Source organism: Cajanus cajan, chromosome 5 (assembly GCF_000230855.2).
Source record: "Cajanus cajan strain Asha chromosome 5, NIPB_CcT2T_4, whole genome shotgun sequence".
In the NCBI taxonomy this organism is placed as follows: Eukaryota; Viridiplantae; Streptophyta; class Magnoliopsida; order Fabales; family Fabaceae; genus Cajanus; species Cajanus cajan.
In genome coordinates, this window is record NC_138521.1 from 27,481,731 (window position 1) to 27,500,335 (window position 18,605).

Genomic DNA, 18,605 nt, shown 5'->3' on the forward strand with positions numbered 1-18,605 from the left:
ATTTATTAATTTTTTTATATAAAAAATATTTAATTGGTGTCACTATAGATCACTACAAAAAATTATGTATTTAGTGGGGTTTTCTGGCGGTTTAAAAAAATGCCACAAAATATTATATATCTAGCAGTTATTTTAACCGCCACAAAATAATCACAATTAAATAACAATTTAGGAAGAATAGACAATAAGGTCAGGTTGAAGACCTTGATATGTTGGTTGAACATGTTGACAAAACAAATTTTAAAAGGACTTGCCTATATCTCACTAGTTTATCTAGGTAAGTGCAATCAGGCCTCAGTTTAAGCAAGAGAGAAAATTCAAAGAAAAATAATAATTTATCATTACATATGAACTTTTGTATCTTTTGTGGTTGACATCTATTTTTATTTCTATTTTCTTGAATTTGTATAATTGCAGTTTCTGCACATCAACAATGGCTCTGTAGAGCTTGATGCATCCATTATGGGTCTTCAACAAGAAGGGAAAAAAACTAAAGTTCCACTTAATTCAAGGTAAGTTACATTTTCACTTGCCCCATCTAGTTACCAATACAATGAGACTGTTTTTCTATGACATGATTACATGAACGGTTTGTATCATTTTATTTGTCGCTTTTCCAATCTGTTCTTCTTTGTTGGGAACTTTTCAATCTGTTAGTGAGTAGGGTGATTTGCCAAATATTCATAGTATCTCTCCTTTTAGATATTTTTTGATACCCATATGCTGACTTGATTCATAATGGTTTTTTGTGTGATTAATTGAAGCAAATCATATATTTTTATATTTTGGAAGAATGAGAAACAAATTTTTTTGAATATGCTTGTGTACTTTTCAACCAGCAAAATGGTCTTATTTACATTAAAGAGTATTACTAAGATAATTAATGTCAAAACAGTTTACAAGAGTGCTATTAATATACCACTACTTCTTAAGATGTGTTGAACTAGCTTTACCAAGTATATGTTGTTGTGCTTGGGTTTTTGTAAATGTGTACATGGATAGTTTCTTTGGTGGATTTTTCTAATTTTGCTATGTTTATTTATTTTGTGATGTTCTATGTGTAGATTATAGTTTGCTGAAGGAGGTGAAGAGGGTGGTTGAATCTGCTCATAGAATGAGAACCAAATTGGGCATTTATGCATATTTTAAGTCGCCTTATCCCCTTAAAAGCTTAAGGAATGCTACTGGGAAAACTTATCTTTTATGTCCAATATGTGAACATGTTAATTGGTAAGTATGATGATAGTATGTTTGATGTCAACAAGCAGTAATTGGTTGATTAACCAGAGCCCTACCTCACACTTCTGATTATCCAAAAGTGGTCATAAGTTTCTTCAATACAAAAAAAATAGTATCCTAGTCCAGTAGTCCTAGTCATTTGGCTCAATTATCATATAAATCAAGATACTTGAAATTAGGATCATAAGTACAGGCTATGCGAGCTCTTTTCATTACTGAGGACCCTAAATGTAGAGATGATAACATCATAATTTGCTTTGATCGGATCTTCTAATTATTACCAGATAATATTATTAAATATATTAACTTTGCTAACATTATAGTTACGAAAATTTTGGTTATCGCTGGTTTACTAAACCTTTATAAATTACACAAGAGAAAATGACCTTAAGGAAAATATTTACTAGAAAAATAAGCAATTACCAAAAGTTGTTATAAAATGCCAAGTTTTGCAAACAAACAACACGTACTATCCCTTGCTTTATATTTAACTGATCTTGAAAATATGTATCCATTCTGGTTTGATTGTTAATTTCATTTTGTTGTTCATGTCTTTATGGAATGTGAAAGAGAGCATTTGGAGTTCTGGGATGAGCATCTGAACTTTGCTGTTAATTTGGTGTTATGTAATTTCTTGATTTGTAATTTTTAGTTAGAGATATATTCAGTTTTAGATATAAACTTATTTGGAGTGTGACTCTCTCCTTACCTTTGGACAAGGTACAGTATCCTGTGAAGTGTATTATAGAAATCCTGTTCCTAGGTGATGATGACTTTGGTCAACAACTAATTGATGGGCTAATCCTTCATTTTGTATGAGATGCCTTTTTAGATGGATTGAACTTTGAGCCTAGTCTAGAGCAAGGGTGGTTCACACAAATGATATAGCTGAAGGGGTTAAAAAACACGTGGAAGCATAATTTGTAGTGCCATATGACTGCTACTTCTTTTTCCTAGTGCTCAATATAACTTGTACTTTCTTTTAGGGAGCACACTAGGTACAATTTTTGCTTTCCTCAAAATAATGTATGTTGTTATTCTGTCATGCATTTCTCTCTTTGCTTTAGTATATTTTTTTGTTTGTATAATTTGTTCAATACTGAATTAATGTAATGGTACTTGAAGGAATGTGTGAGAAGAAGAGTTTTGAAATCTCTGTCTTCACATCCCAGTTGCTTTGATCATGCTGCCAAGGATTCTATGGAAGCCATATGGGATATCTGGTACAATGATACACAACCCTTTGATAGAGCTCCTTAAAATCAACATGGTTGGTGCTAGCTTAGAATCATAATAACCCATTGATTTGCATCTAACATTATTCAGCCAAATCATAGCTACATTTCAATGGCTTAGTTAGTCTTTCATGATTTATTTAGAAACCTTCATTTTCAGGGTTCTTCCAAGTGTGTTGATGGTTTATTCTTTATATATTTCCTGTACTAAGAATATTATGAAATTTGTCGATAAAGACTTGCTTGGATAAAAGATGCTATATTACTTAGCTCTACCACGTCATTTTAGAAGAACGAATCTGAATCATTTTCAAGTACAAATTAAATATGCATGTACATATATGGAATGTATAAATTATTATTTGTTAATTTATAATAAGAATGCATTTTTAAAATAATTTTACACATATTTTTAAAATAATAAAAATGCACCAGTTTAATGTAGAATGAGTGCATTTTTTGGCGATTTAAGACTGGCAGAAAATGTAAAGTAAGTAAAACAAAAGCACAATTTTGTGGTGGTTTAAAACAGTCAGAAACGTTAAATTAGGCAAAATTAAAATGAATTTTGTGGGGGTTATAAACAGTCAAAAATGTTAAATCGAAACCGCCAGAAACTGTAATACAAGTAACATTCAAATGCATCTTGTGGCGGTTTAAAACCGCCACAAAGTGTTTGAATTTTCTGACGCCCAAAACCAGCGTTTATAAAATCTACGTCACAAACCGTTTTTGGCGACCGTGGACCTGGCGGTTGCTGATGACGCCGGTAATGCGATTTGTGGCGGTTTGTAACCGCCAGAAACAGCTAAAATAACCGCCACTAATCACACATTTTTTTTGTAGTAGATTTTAATGATTTTATTTAATTAACGACATAAAAACTAAGTTTTATAAGTTAATTTATTTTTTTATTAAATTTATAAATATTTAAATTCATAAAAATATTTGAATTTTATTTTTTAATTTATTTTTTGAATTTATTTTTTTATCAAATTATATTACCTTTATCTTTTAAATATAAATTAATATTTTAAAAATTTTAATAAATGTACAAATTATATAAATTAAATTTTAAAAACATAACGACATTATGTTTTATATATTTAATTAATATTTATTTTATACTTTTGTTTATTTAATAATTTATAAAATGTTTATTTTACTGCCAATAAAAAATAATATTTTTATTTCACTGTTAATAAATTAATATTTTTAAAAAAATAATAAAATAATTTCGTTATAACTTGTAGTGAATTCATTTAATTCTTATTTTTTAAATGAAATTTAGGCATTATAGCCTGTACCGACTTCGTAAAAAGAAAATTAAGTCGTTGTGTATCATTACAACCGGTGGCAACTTTAGTTGGATCGCTATCGACTGTAGCGACTTTTACTTTATGACTTCTAAAAAAAATTACACGTGACACTAACGATACTATAGTAAATAGTTTCAAAGATGTAAATAGTTTCAAAACAACTTTATTTATATAATTAGTTTTAAAAAATAACCCTACAATGATCAATCAGCCTAAAAAGCACATCATCATATGACAAAGATAATGAAAGAATTAACCACGCTACATGTTTGTGCCATACCTTCTGGATCAACAGCCTTGGAACTCCCTTTTTGTTGACCTTCTTTTTTCTTCAAATTATGTCGTACGAACACCAGGGGCCATACTCTTGTGCATTAACATATTCCTTAATTGTTTTTGCATTTTTTTTTGGCAATTATTACGCTTCATTTAAAGTTTTTGTTACCATCACGTTAGGCATTGAATCACCCTTAATCCCCTTGTCTACCACAATCTGAGGCACCATAGATATAGTGGTCTCCTTATTCACATCATTAGGTTCCATATGTGGTACAACTGCCCTTCCACATGTAGACTCTTTGTGGCTATACTTGCCGCAAGAAGCAAATCGAGCACAACCCTTCATGTTGAATATTTAACAAATATCCCTAAGCGATAACTTCAGACATGAGTGGCTTATTACAATCTACTTCAATGCATATTTGCAAAAAATTGACCTCGTGCTTAATAGCAATCACCTTGTCAATCTTAAGCATGGCTCCCAAAGTTGAGCCTAACCTCCAAAGGAGCTGCTCATCGAAGAACTCAATAAGGAGATTAGGAATTATGATCCACACTCCAACATGGCGTCCAACTTGAGGTTGAGCTAAGAAAAAAGGTCTTCATTGTTGCACTAGTATGTAGCGATTGACAACCATCCAAGGACCTTCAATCAATGCATGATTATAATCATCATTTAATGTAAACAACACCTGATAATAATCACACAAAACATCAATAATCTTAAAAACACCCTTCTGAACCCATGAACAATTGAGTTTCACCTCCAGCTGTCAAAAACCCACTCTGTGTTATATACACTGTTTTTTAAACAATTTTTGCAACGATAGGATAAATGGAAGCAACGTGCTTCCAATTTTCACGTATGCACTCCTGATTTTTCTCCTTTATTAAGCAGTTAACATATTTTGAATGTGGTCCATTATTGATGTTAATTCAACCCATTATCAAATAACTTGCAGATATGGTACCATGATTCCCACATATTTCTCCAACATTCAAAATAGACTCTATGATGGATTAGAGTTCTATAAACTAGATGCATATCTCTATTTTGGGTCACTGAGCCTACTTTCCTCTTCGGTATATAACACCATTGTGTATTTAGAGCAAGGGTTCGAAAACTATAAGCAAACAACAATGGTTGGAGGTTGGTTCTTTAGCTTCTGCAATTTTTAAAATGATTTGAACGTGTTTGTTTCAATTGTTTGCTATATTTAGATCTTTAGAAACTTATTTTCACATTTGGTATCAAAGTAATGTTAATCCTCTACCATGTTTTTGTTTTGGGTATTTAACCCCATAGTTGTTTTAAAACTAGAGAGGAAGAAGAAGACGATTTTTCTAAGGTTTCTGTCATTAATTAAAAATGGTGTTTTTTGGTGTTCAAAACATGCCAAAATAGTCGGGTTTTCATTTCGGGTCCATGAGTCATAAATGGGTCCAATAGACCCGTCTTAAGGTGGAAGACGAGTGAAACGCATTGTGTTTTCGCATTTCATTTTTGTTTGCTATTGACACACATAATGTTTTATATTTTAATTGTATCACTCATACCAAATAAAATGCTTGGTGTAGTGGTTACACTACAAGAAATTTTAAAATTACAGATGACCAAAATCCGTGGGTAATCCAAAAAATTCTTGGGTAACACTTCATTTTCGACGGATTACAGACGGATAATAATCCGTCGATAAATTGCTCGTCTGAAACATTTACCGAAGGATTATAATCCGTGGGTAACTTTCCGATGAAATTACCCACGGATTTTATCCATGGGTAATTACCCACGGATTTTACCCACAGATTTTATCCGTGAGTAATTACCCACAGATAAAATTTGTGGGTATTATTGATAATATTTTTAAAAAATTATTTCAAAATTATATTAAATAACATCCTTATTTAGTGCAACATCCCTCATATCTGACCTTTCAACAGTTCCACTCCACAACAATTCACACAATTCCTTGTCAATCAGAACCCTTCACCAATCAGAACCTTCTATGGGTAACTCTTTTTGAGATATTCATCCGCTTTTAGGATCAAAGATTGACTCCACAAACCTCACAAATCAACACAAGACTTTTCAGCATGTGTTGTCGTCACTTGCACATTTTTCTGGAAAACTTCCTAGAAGGTCACCCATCCCTAAATTACTCCATGTCAAGCACGCTTAACTGTGAAGTTCTTAAGGAATAAGCTACCAAAGAGTAGATGCATCTCATTGGTATAAATAGTACAAATTAAATCCTTTAAGTCATCTTCAACTATACAACCTTATACTTGTACAATCTTTGATCATCTCATTCTAGTATATTTCAAGAATTACAATATAATATAATACTATAATTTTTATCTAAATTAAAAAATAATAATATTTTAGTCTGTGTATTTCACAAGTTACATTTTTATTATATATAAAAATTTATAATAAATTATATATAAGAATAAATATTATATTTAAATCAATAAATCTTATTTAAAATTTTTATAAACATATATTAAATGAAAATTAGTAACTAATCAAAGAATAATTAATTTCTATATATAAAGCACAGATGTCTTTCTTGTGCCATAGCGTTTTTAGAGACTTTTCTTTAACTAGAAGAATTTTACATATTTTTTAATTTTTATCTAATTTAGTTTTTATTTATCATTATTACTTATAAATTAATTTTATTATTTTTAACATAAATTATTAACAAAAAATAATTATCCACGGATTTATCTGTGGGTAATTACCCACGGATACATCCATGGGTAATTCCGTGGGTAGTTATCTAATTTAATTTTTATTTATCATAATTGCTTATAAATTAATTTTATTATTTTTAACATAAATTAATAATAAAAATAATTATTCACGGATTTATCCGTCGGAAATTATTGATGGCAAAACTAGGAGAAGTGAAGGATGTCCTTCTCCTTGAAATTGCCTAGGCCGGATCTATATTGATGGCAAAACTAGGAGAAGTGAAGGATGTCCTTCTCCTTGAAATTGCGTAGGCCGGATCTTCTTCCAAGGAGACTTGAATCCACAATTAAGAACACTTGAATGCTGAAGAATTCACGGATGAACTAAGCCTAAGACTTGGAGGGAAGCATCCAAGCTTAAGGAGCAATGGATTCTCACTTCAAAGAGAAGAAAAAAAGGAAACTCTCTTAGGGTTTTTGAGGTGAGAATTCTCGGAGACTTTTGAGAGGAAACTCGGCTCAAGGCACACAAATTTCATATATGTTCAAAAGTAGTACAAATGGGTAAGGAGGGAGCATATATAGCATCCGGAAATGGTTCACACTTGGCACCAATGTGCTAGCCTCATGTGGCGCCAAGTTTTTGAATTCAAATTTGAATTTGAATTCAAAAACTCAACTCACATGCAAGGTCCGGTCACATTGGTGTTTAGTGTACATTTAGGTTGAATTTAAGTAGCATTTAGGGTTGAATTTGTGTCACACTTGTTCAGCCAAGGTGGCGCAAACAATGTGACTCCAAATTCAACTTAAATGCAAGTTAAATTTAACCTAATGTTGCCTAATCCTAAGATTTGATAATTCCTCCTTAAAACCTAAACTAATGACCCAAATACAATGGTCAATAAAATACAATGAAAAGGAAAAATTACAAGAAGAAGAATGAGCCTAATATTGGGTATCAAAAGCCCAAAGCCTAAGAAGCCCAATTACAAGCCCAAGAACATAAGCCCTAATCTATGGTCAAAATACAAGACCAAAAGCAAAGTAATTTCCTATACTAATAAAATGCAATAAAACATGGTGTTTAATCAATTAAGGTCCATGTGAGAAGCACCCTAGGCCCACCAAGCCCATTGGGCCCACTAAGCTCTGAAGCAGACAAGTCTTCAAGTAATCTCCTGGCCATAGCTCTAGTGGTTGGGCCTTTAGCCCATGCTCTTCCATCATTCCCTCCCTCTTGAGAAGGATTCGTCCTCGAATCTGAAGACTCTTCCTCTTCATCACTATCACCTACAAAAGGTTTGAGATCACTAACATTAAAAGTAGTGCTGACTCCATAATTAGAGGGTAAATCAAGTCTATAAGCGTTATCATTGATACGCTGTAAGACCTGAAAGGGACCATCTCCTCTAGGACTGAGTTTGGACTTCCTTTGATTTGGAAAACGTTCTTTTCTTAAGTGAAGCCAAACCCAATCACCTTCCTCGAAGATCATAGGTTTCTTGCCTTTACTTCCTTGTTTGGCATATTTCTCATTTTGGAGTTGAATATGATTTTTAATCCTTTCATGAAGTTTTTTAACAAACTCAGCTTTTGAAGCCTCTTCCTTATGAATGAAATGTTCAGCATTAGGAAGAGGTATCAAGTCTAAAGAAGTCAAAGGATTAAACCCATACACAACCTCAAAAGGAGAAATATTGGTAGTTTTGTGAACTACCCTATTGTAGGAAAATTCAATGTGAGGCAAAAACTCATCCCAAGATTTGTGATTGCCCTTTAGGACTGCCCTAAACATAGTAGACAGAGATCTATTCACTACTTCAGTTTGGCCATCTGTTTGAGGATGGCAAGTAGTTGAAAATAAGAGTTTGGTTCCTAGTCTTGACCATAAGACACGCCAAAAGTGGCTTAGGAACTTAGTATCTCTATCTGAAACTATTGTCCTAGGAAGTCCATGGAGTTTAACCACATCTCTAAAGAAGAGTTTTGCAATGTTGCTTGCATCATCTACTTTGTGGCATGGAATAAAATGAGCCATTTTACTGAAACGGTCCACAACCACAAAGATAGAATCCATTCCCCTTTGGGTTCTAGGTAAACCTAGCACAAAATCCATGCTAATATCTACCCAAGGAGAAGAAGCAACAGGCAAAGGTGTGTATGTTCCATGAGGCATTACTTTAGACTTAGCTTGTAAACAAGCCAAACATCTAAAACAATGCCTTTGGACATCCTTTCGCATATGGGGCCAATAAAATTTTTCTTTTAGCAAACTAAGGGTTTTCTCAACACCAAAGTGCCCCATAAGCCCACCTTCATGACTCTCTTTAATTAATAGTTTCCTAATGGATCCTTGGGGTATACATAACCTTCCTTCTTTGTACAAATACCCCTCAGCCATATAGAAACCATCAAAAGCTTTTTGTTGGCATTTTTTATAATTATCACCAAAATCAAGATCTTCCTCATACAACTCCCTAACATTATCAAATCCAAGAATTTGAGTACCTAGAGACATAAGCAAAGTATGCCTTCTAGATAAAGCATCAGCTACAACATTTGATTTTCCTTTCTTGAATTTAATAATATATGGAAATTGTTCAAGGAACTCTAGCCATTTGACATGCCTCTTATTTAACTTACCTTGACCTCTTAAATATTTAAGTGACTCATGGTCACTATGGATGACAAACTCTTTGGACACAAGGTAGTGTTCCCAAGTTTGTAAGGCTCTAACCAATGCATACAACTCCTTGTCATAGGTAGGGTAATTGAGGGAGGCACCTTTTAGTTTTTCACTAAAATATGCAATGGGGTGTCCTCCTTGCAATAACACAGCTCCTATGCCAACTCCTGATGCATCACATTCTAGCTCAAAAGTCTTTTCAAATTTTGGTAGAGCTAAAATGGGTGCATTAGTAAGTTGATCCTTAAGAAGTTGAAATGCTTGGTCATGCTTTGAAGTCCATTCAAATAACACATCTTTTTTGACAAGCTCATTCAATGGTGAAGCAATGCTAGAGAAGTTAGGCACAAATCTTCTATAAAAACTTGCTAATCCATGAAAACTCCTAACTTCACTAACATTTTTAGGCTTTGGCCACTCTTGAATGGCTTTGATTTTCTCAGGGTCCACACGAACCCTATCTTTGCTTACAATGAACCCTAGGAAAACCACATGATCCACACAAAAAGTACATTTTTCAAGATTTGCAAATAAGTGGTTTTTCCTAAGGATCATCAAAACTTCTATAAGATGTCCTAAGTGATCATCTTGAGACCTACTATAGATTAAGATGTCATCAAAATAAACAAAAACAAACTTTCCTATACACTCTCTTAAGACATGATTCATAAGCCTCATAAATGTACTTGGTGCATTAGTTAATCCAAAAGGCATAACTAGCCATTCATACAATCCAAATTTGGTCTTAAAAGCAGTTTTCCACTCATCACCCTCTTTGATTCTTATTTGGTGATAACCACTCTTAAGATCAATTTTAGAAAATATATTAGCACCATGTAATTCATCAAGCATATCATCAAGTCTAGGGATTGGGTGCCTGTACTTGATTGTGATATTGTTAACGGCCCTACAATCACAACACATTCTCCATTTTCCATCTTTCTTGGGCACTAACAATACAGGCACAACACAGGGACTCAAACTCTTTTGCACCCACCCCTTATCCAACAATTCTTGGACTTGATTCTCTATCTCTTTAGTTTCTTGAGGATTTGTCCTACAGGCTGGTCTATTGGGTAGACTAGCCCCAGGCACAAAATCAATTTGATGTTCTATACCCCTAAAAGGAGGAAGACCCTTTGGACCTTCACTAGGGAATATATCATCAAATTCTTTTAATAATTGAGAAACTTCAAGAGGTAAAGAATTAAGTTCAAGACTTAAATTATGACACTTAAGCACACTTCTACAAAGAAGAAGATAAGAAGGTTTTTCAACAATTAGGGTTTGTTTTAAAGTTTCTTGTTGAATTCCTTCTATTGGAAGAGGTTTCTCTTCCTTCTTCTCCTTTGGAGTTTTATGTTTCTTTTCTTTTTTTTTTAATCAAATTTTTTTTTCTTCCTCTCTTTTCTTTTTCATTTGTACTTGATCCTCTATCACTTGTGAAGGAGACAAAGGATGAAGTACAAATTTCTTTTCTTTATGGGTGAAAGTAATTTCATTGGTAAGGCCATTATGCATGGTTTTCTTGTCAAATTGCCATGGCCTTCCCAACAAAATATGGCAAGCTTCCATTGGAACTATGTCACAAACCACTTGATCTTCATAGTTACCAATAGAAAACTTGACTTTCACTTGTTTATTGACATTGATATCCCCATCTTCATTAATCCAATGAAGTTGATATGGTTTCGGATGGGGAATGGGAGTAAGTCCAAGCTTCTCCACCAATCTTGTGCTACAACAATTGCAACAAGAGCCACTATCCACAATGAGAGAACAAGCATTATCAAAAATTTTACATCTTGTATGAAAAATATTCTCTCTTTGTGAAAGGTGAGACTCATGAGGTTGGCTTCCTAGAAGCCTTCTAATCATAAGAAGTTGACCATCATAAGGATATGCACTTTCAATTGGATGGTCTTCCTCACTTGTTTCGCTATCACTTGAAGTGGTAGAACTAGATTCATCAACACTACTATAAATGTCTTCCCCTTTCAAAATCATCACCTTTTTAGTGGGACATTGAGAAGCTATATGGCCTCTCCCAAGACATTTAAAGCATTTGATGTCACTAGTCTTACTACTAGAAGTGACAAAATTTTTATTTTTCTTTTTCAATTTCTTTTTCTTTTTCTAGACCCTTGCCAAATTTCTTAGAGGAATCACATTGACCCTCCCTCTTGTAGTCTTTCTTGATATAAGAGCTAGATTGAGTTTTGCCTTTAAAAAAACTTTTTCTCAAATTTGGTTGTTCCACCCTTATACAAAGTTGGACCAAATCATCAAGGTCCCTATAAGGGAGTAACTCAACTCTATCTCTAATATCAAAATTTAGACCACTCAAAAATCTAGCAATGGTCAACCTTTCTTCTTCCCTAATCCCAGCCCTCATAAGATACAACTCCATTTTCTGTCTATACTCCTCCACACTCATGTTCTTTTGTTGGAGTCTTTGGAGCTTATCCATAAGCTCCCTACTATAATAAGAAGGTATGTGCCTTCTTCTCATAGTACTCCTCAACTCATTCCAATAAGTGATTGGAGGGTCATTATGAAGTCTTCTCTCTCTCTCCAAGGATGTCCACCAATACATGGCTTGTCCTTGGAAAGCTAGGGTGGCCAAGGGAACCTTTCTTTTCTCACCTACTTTATGACAAGTGAAGATTTTCTCCACTTTCATTTCCCAATCTAAGTAGGTATCTACATTGTCTTTTCCATGAAAGTAAGGGAGATCAACCCTTGATTCCCTCACTTTGGGTTCTTTAATAACTCTCCTAGGTGTAGGTTGGTAGTATGCATCCATATTCAAACTACCATCATTTTCTTGGCTTTGAGAGTCATTGGAACTCTTGGTTGAGCTCCTTGAGGAACTTTTTTGACTTTTATGTTTATTTATTTTTTTCAAAAGTTTTTCTTCTCGTTGTTTAATCTTTTGTATCTCTTCCTCTAAAGCAATAAGTTGTACTTCTCTTTGAATCTTTTCTTTTTCTTTTTGAAGTACCTCTTCATGCTTCCAAAGTTTTAGTGCCTCAACCTCCTTAACAATTCTTTTAAAACTTTTAGGAGATTCAAAGTCTCTCCTACTTTGAGAAATATGACTCATGATTAAACAATAAGGATTTATATGCTATGCAAAAGATATAAAATGTTTTTGGTATTTTCTAGGAATGAAAATAGCACTTGGAAGTCTTAGTGTACAAATTGCACTATCAAGGGAGGTGAGCTACAAAGAGACACTTAATAACCAAGCCTTTTCAAGTGGAAATCACAAAACTCCTTTGTGGTACTTCCAATTCCCCAAAACTTTTCACAAAAATTTTTGTATGTTTTTCACAAATTTGTTTGTTCTTGAAGCTAACTAAACATGAGCAATTAAAACTACACAATTCTAGACGAATTAGGGCAGAAAATTAATCACAATTAAGGACAAGAAACTTAAAAGAAGCAAGAATAAGTAGCTAGTCGTATAACCCTAAGTGGAAGCTTGAAACATATGAAATTTTCAAGCCACTTCCACTAGTACTACACGTGAGAAGGCTATCAAGGAGTTAGATATACCTGACCAGCTTCTTAATACTCCCTCCAAGCTTTACAAATTGGTTTAAAATACAAGAGATTTTGCAAAAATTTAAACTAGCCTAGAAAGCAATAAATGGCGGTTTTGGTGACCAAGTTAGTGACGGATTTGTTGTCCAATTTTCTAACACTTGTTTAAGTGTTTTAATCCGTCACCAACTCTCCAATAAAGAAGCTCCTGGACCTGCACAATAAACACAACAAAAGAGGTTAATGGAGGCTCCTCACAAGGTGAAAGGAATGGTCACTCAAGTGAAGGAAATTTAGGAAAAGCTAGGTCACTAAATTAGGTCAAAATTTTGTGGTCTTAGTGTCCAAACTTCTCCTACTCTTTGTTGAGAAATGCTTGATCCTTAAGCAAGAATTTGAGGCCACTTCCAGCACAGGGAATTTAATGAAAGAAAAAAAGACAAGAAACAAAAGCACAATTTGAAAAGCTTATACCAAAAATGAAGAGTAATAGGTGTATATGACAAGACTCAAAGAAGTTCAATAAGTAAAACTGAAAAATAAGACTCCAAATAAAGCTAGCACTCAGTTAGGAAGGTTCCTAGATAGGTACTAGAGTAGATGAACAATACAAAAAAAAAATGAAAGCAATTGGATAAGTATAGAACAAGTAGTAGACAAAACAAGTCAAGGAATCAAGTATTTTTTTGTCAATGTACACCTCTCGGCTTTTTCAATTTAAATTGCTTTATCTATTTTTTTTTAATTCTTTCTTTTTCTATATTCAAATTAAGATTCCAAAGAAGGTATTTGCCTTTTGTTTCAAATTTTTTTATGATTCCAAGCTATAGAAACCGAGACTACAAGTTAACCAAAAATTCAAGTGAAAATGATGAAACTAGTGCACTAGTTTTTAGGTTTTTGTGTTTGGATTCCTTTTGTACTCTTTTCTTTTGAACTTTTGAAATTTAGGCTCTGTTTTTGTCTCTGTTTTCAGCCTCTTAATTCTCTCTCTTTTTTTTTTTTTTTAAATTTGAATCCACAAAGTTAGTGCACTAGAAGTAGGATTAAGCACTTGAAATTTTGAGGTACAATTTTTTTTAAGAATTTTCAATGGAAAGTGAATTAAAAACTTAAGTACACAATGGAAACCTAACTCTAAAGAAATTTGCTAGAACTAATAGCAAATTATGAACACAATAAGGTAAAAGAAAAAGCACATATAGGTAGGCACAAATGAACACAAACCGAAAGCAAAAATATGAACAATGTACTCAAAGAAAATTAGGTCAACATGCTATTCAAGGAGTTTTTGAACATATAAGGACTAAACAAACACTCTAAGACAAAACATAGATTCAAAACCAAAATCTAATGCACATGCATGAGGTCCAATCACGGACACATACAAGGAATGAAGAGTCTCAAAATAAACTCAAAATAAGCTCAAGCAAATAGGTCCTAAAACATTGATTGTGGAAGAAAATCAACAAACAATCAACAATGGATCTATGGAACACAAGATGATTAAAACATATAGATCCGAAAAGAAACTCAAATAGGACAAGAAGAACACAAGAACACAAGACACGGACACACAAAATGATAGAACACTTATCTCCTTGAAGACCTTGCTCTTGATACCAAAATTGATGGCAAAACTAGGAGAAGTGAAGGATGTCCTTCTCCTTGAAATTGCCTAGGCCGGATCTAAATTGATGGTAAAACTAGGAGAAGTGAAGGATGTACTTCTCCTTGAAATTGCCTAGGCCGGATCTTCTTCCAAGGAGACTTGAATCCACAATTAAGAACACTTGAATGCTGAAGAATTCACGGATGAACTAAGCCTAAGACTTGGAGGGAAGCATCCAAGCTTAAGGAGCAATGGATTCTCACTTCAAAGAGAAGGAAAGAAGGAAACTCTCCTAGGGTTTTTGAGGTGAGAATTCTCGGAGACTTTTGAGAGGAAACTCGGCTCAAGGCACACAAATTTCATATATGTTCAAAAGTAGTACAAATGGGTAAGGAGGGAGCATATATAGCATCCGGAAATGGTTCACACTTGGCGCCAATGTGCTAGCCTCATGTGGCGCCAAGTTTTTGAATTCAAATTTGAATTTGAATTCAAAAACTCAACTCACATGCAAGGTCCGGTCACATTGGTGTTTAGTGTACATTTAGGTTGAATTTAAGTAGCATTTAGGGTTGAATTTGTGTCACACTTGTTCATCCAAGGTGGCGCAAATAATGTGACTCCAAATTCAACTTAAATGCAAGTTAAATTTAACCTAATGTTGCCTAATCCTAAGATTTGATAATTCCTCCTTAAAACCTAAACTAATGACCCAAATACAATGGTCAATAAAATACAATGAAAAGGAAAAATTACAAGAAGAAGAATGAGCCTAATATTGGGTATCAAAAGCCCAAAGCCTAAGAAGCCCAAGAACATAAGCCCTAATCTATGGTCAAAATACAAGACCAAAAGCAAAGTAATTTCCTATACTAATAAAATGCAATAAAATATGGTGTTTAATCAATTAAGGTCCATGTGAGAAGCACCCTAGGCCCACCTAGCCCATTGGGCCCACTAAGCTCTGAAGCAGACAAGTCTTCAAGTAATCTCCTGGCCATAGCTCTAGTGGTTTGGCCTTTGGCCCATGCTCTTCCATCAATTACCCACGAATACTTTCGTGGGTAATTCTATGAATAATTATCTAATTTAATTTTTATTTAACATAATTACTTATAAATTAATTTTATTATTTTTAAATAAAGTATTAATAAAAAGTAATTACCCACGGATACATCTGTGGGTAATTATCTAATTTAATTTTTTTTATTATAATTACTTATGAATTAATTTTATTATTTTTAAAATAAATTATTAATAAAAAATAATTACTCACGGATATATCCGTCGGTAATAACGTCAGTAATTTCACGAGTATTGTTGATAATATTTTTAAAAAAGCATTTTAAAATTGTATTAAATAATAATATTGTTTTATTAAAAATAATATAGTTCAAAATTGGTAAAATTATTATAAATGTTAGGAAATTTTATTTTAATTTTAGACTATCATGCATCAATATCATTTCACTAATTATATATTTCTCAATTTAAATAAAATTAACTATATAATATTAAAATATATTGATAGTAAATTATTATTTTATACTATCATTTAATTATAAATTATATATATATATAATAGTTGGTATGGTAAATTAATTAGCATGATAAAATTAGTTAAGTATTTAAGAATTTAAATTCTTAATTTTTTATCATTAAATTTTTTAAAGTTACCGACAAATTTTTTTTCTTCATTTTCTACGAACAATGCTTTAGACAGATAATCCGTGGAAAATATCTGTCTGAAATATCATAATTTTCCCACGAAAAAAATTCGTGGGTAACATCCATCTGAAGTTTCATACGGAAAAAATTCGTGAGTAATATCCGTTGGAATCATTTATGTTTTAGACGAACACATATCCGACGGAAAAATCCGTCAGTAATTTCATTTTTCAGGCGGATATTTATCCATGGGAAAAGTTCGTCAATAATAAGTGTTTTTTTTGAAGTGTTAGTTCATTTGAGATATAATTGTTATGGCACAGGTTTGAATCCTACCAATATCCCTTGGTTTTGATTTCCCTTTTATATGATGAAGTCACACACATGTTATTAAATGATTGTTACGTGTATGCATAAATGAAATCATGTCACATGTTATTAAATGATTGTTATGTGTATGCATAAATGAAGTCACGTCATGCACATGTACATGTTATATTAAATGATTGTAAAAGGATTACAAAGTTACATGTATGCATAAACTAACCTGATTATGTTTCTTTGTGTAATACATATTATTAAAGGAATTTTTCTTTACTGCATTGCATATTGGAAATTAAGTATAATAAGTTTTGAATATTATATGCTCATCTAATGGTTCCTTATACTTATTATACATGAATTTTGTTTGATATTAAAACAAACATAAGGTCTTTTAGAGAATATTAATGTTTAGTGATACATATAACTTTAATAAGTTAGAGAATAGCCAAAACATCTTTAATTAGTTAAAATTATATACATTTAAAGGTCACATTAAAAACATTAATTGTAATTAATTATATGTAATGTGATGAAATATACCCATAGGAAATATCTTGCATTTGTATGATTGATTAGGATAAAATATTAGATTATATTTCTTAATTTACATGAGTCTAATTGAGTAGGTCTTTAGCCCACATGCAAGTTTTATGTCACTAGATTCATTAATAAAGACATATTTGCATTGGTGAAACATGACATTTATTTTAGTCGCAAGTTATGATGATTAACATGTTCTTGACCTTTGCAGTTTCTCAATCTGTGAATATTTCTGATATGAAGTGTGGTATTCCTGAATTAAAAGGTGAAAATTATAAGGTTTGGAAGGAAAGAGTTCTTCTTCATTTAGGCTGGATGGACATTGACTATGCTATTAGGAAACCAAAACCACCGGCTATTACTGAGACCAACACTCCAGATACAGTTGATCTTTATGAAAAATGGGAGAGGTTAAATCGTCTCTTTGTGACGTTCATAAAGACCAACATTTCTGCTGGAATTCGGGGTTTTGTTGACTAGCATGCAATGTCAAGGATTTATTAAAGGCTATTGATGAGCAATTTATCACATCTGATAAATCTCTTGCCAACACCCTTATAATGTAGTTTTCATCCTTAAAGCTCATTGAAATTAAAGGAGTGTGTGATCATATCATGCACATAAGGGACATTGTGGCTCAACTAAAAGTTTTGGAGGTTACCATGTCTGATTCTTTCCTAGTGCACTATATTTTGTGCACCTTGCCTCACCATTATGCCCCCTTTAAAATCTCTTACAACACACATAAGGATAAGTGGTCTATTAATTAATTGTTGAACATGTATGTTCAAGAAGAGGAAAGGTTATTGATGGAAGAAGGGGAGAAGGTGAACTTAACTACTTCTTTTAAGAATAAGAAGAATCAAGTTAATCAGAAGGGAAAGATTCTAGCTCAACCAATTATTAAGAAGGAGTCCAAGTGTATCTTCTGTAAAAATAAGGGACACATGAGAATGATTGTCTGAAGTTTAAGAATTGGCTAAAAAATAAAGGTAACTTATTTGCTTTTATTTGATATGAATCTAATATGACTAGTATTAATCATAACACATGGTGGATTGATTATGGATCTACAATCCATGTTTCTAATACCTTACAGGGTATGCAAAACCTAAGGGAATCGATGGGAAATGAGCAATGCATTTAATCAAGAAACAAGATGGGTTCACATGTGGAGGCCGTTGGGACATGCAATTTGGTTTTAAGTAGTGGTTTTATTTTATTTTTAGAAAATAATTTTTATGTTCCTAATTTTAGTAAAAACTTGATTTCTATTTTGCAATTTTCACCTTTGGCTTTTTCTTTTAAATTTATGGATTCTGGTTTTACTTTGTTGAATAAATCCAAAGTTATTAGTTTTGGTGAATTATGCAATGGTTTTTACTCTATTAATTTACAAAATAATGACGCTGCTTATAGTTCTATGCATGTTTCTTCTGGGTTAAAACGATGTG

The 18,605-nt window shown here is 32.6% G+C and overlaps 1 long non-coding RNA gene across 1 annotated transcript; it reads left to right on the top strand.

Moving 5' to 3' along the window:
* Positions 1–178: 178 nt before the first annotated feature.
* On the top strand, positions 179–1,330 carry LOC145957744 (uncharacterized). The gene is made up of 3 exons (XR_014433747.1): positions 179–277; positions 418–512; positions 1,065–1,330. It is a non-coding gene; the product is annotated as an uncharacterized LOC145957744 (long non-coding RNA).
* The last annotated feature ends 17,275 nt before the right edge of the window (positions 1,331–18,605 follow it).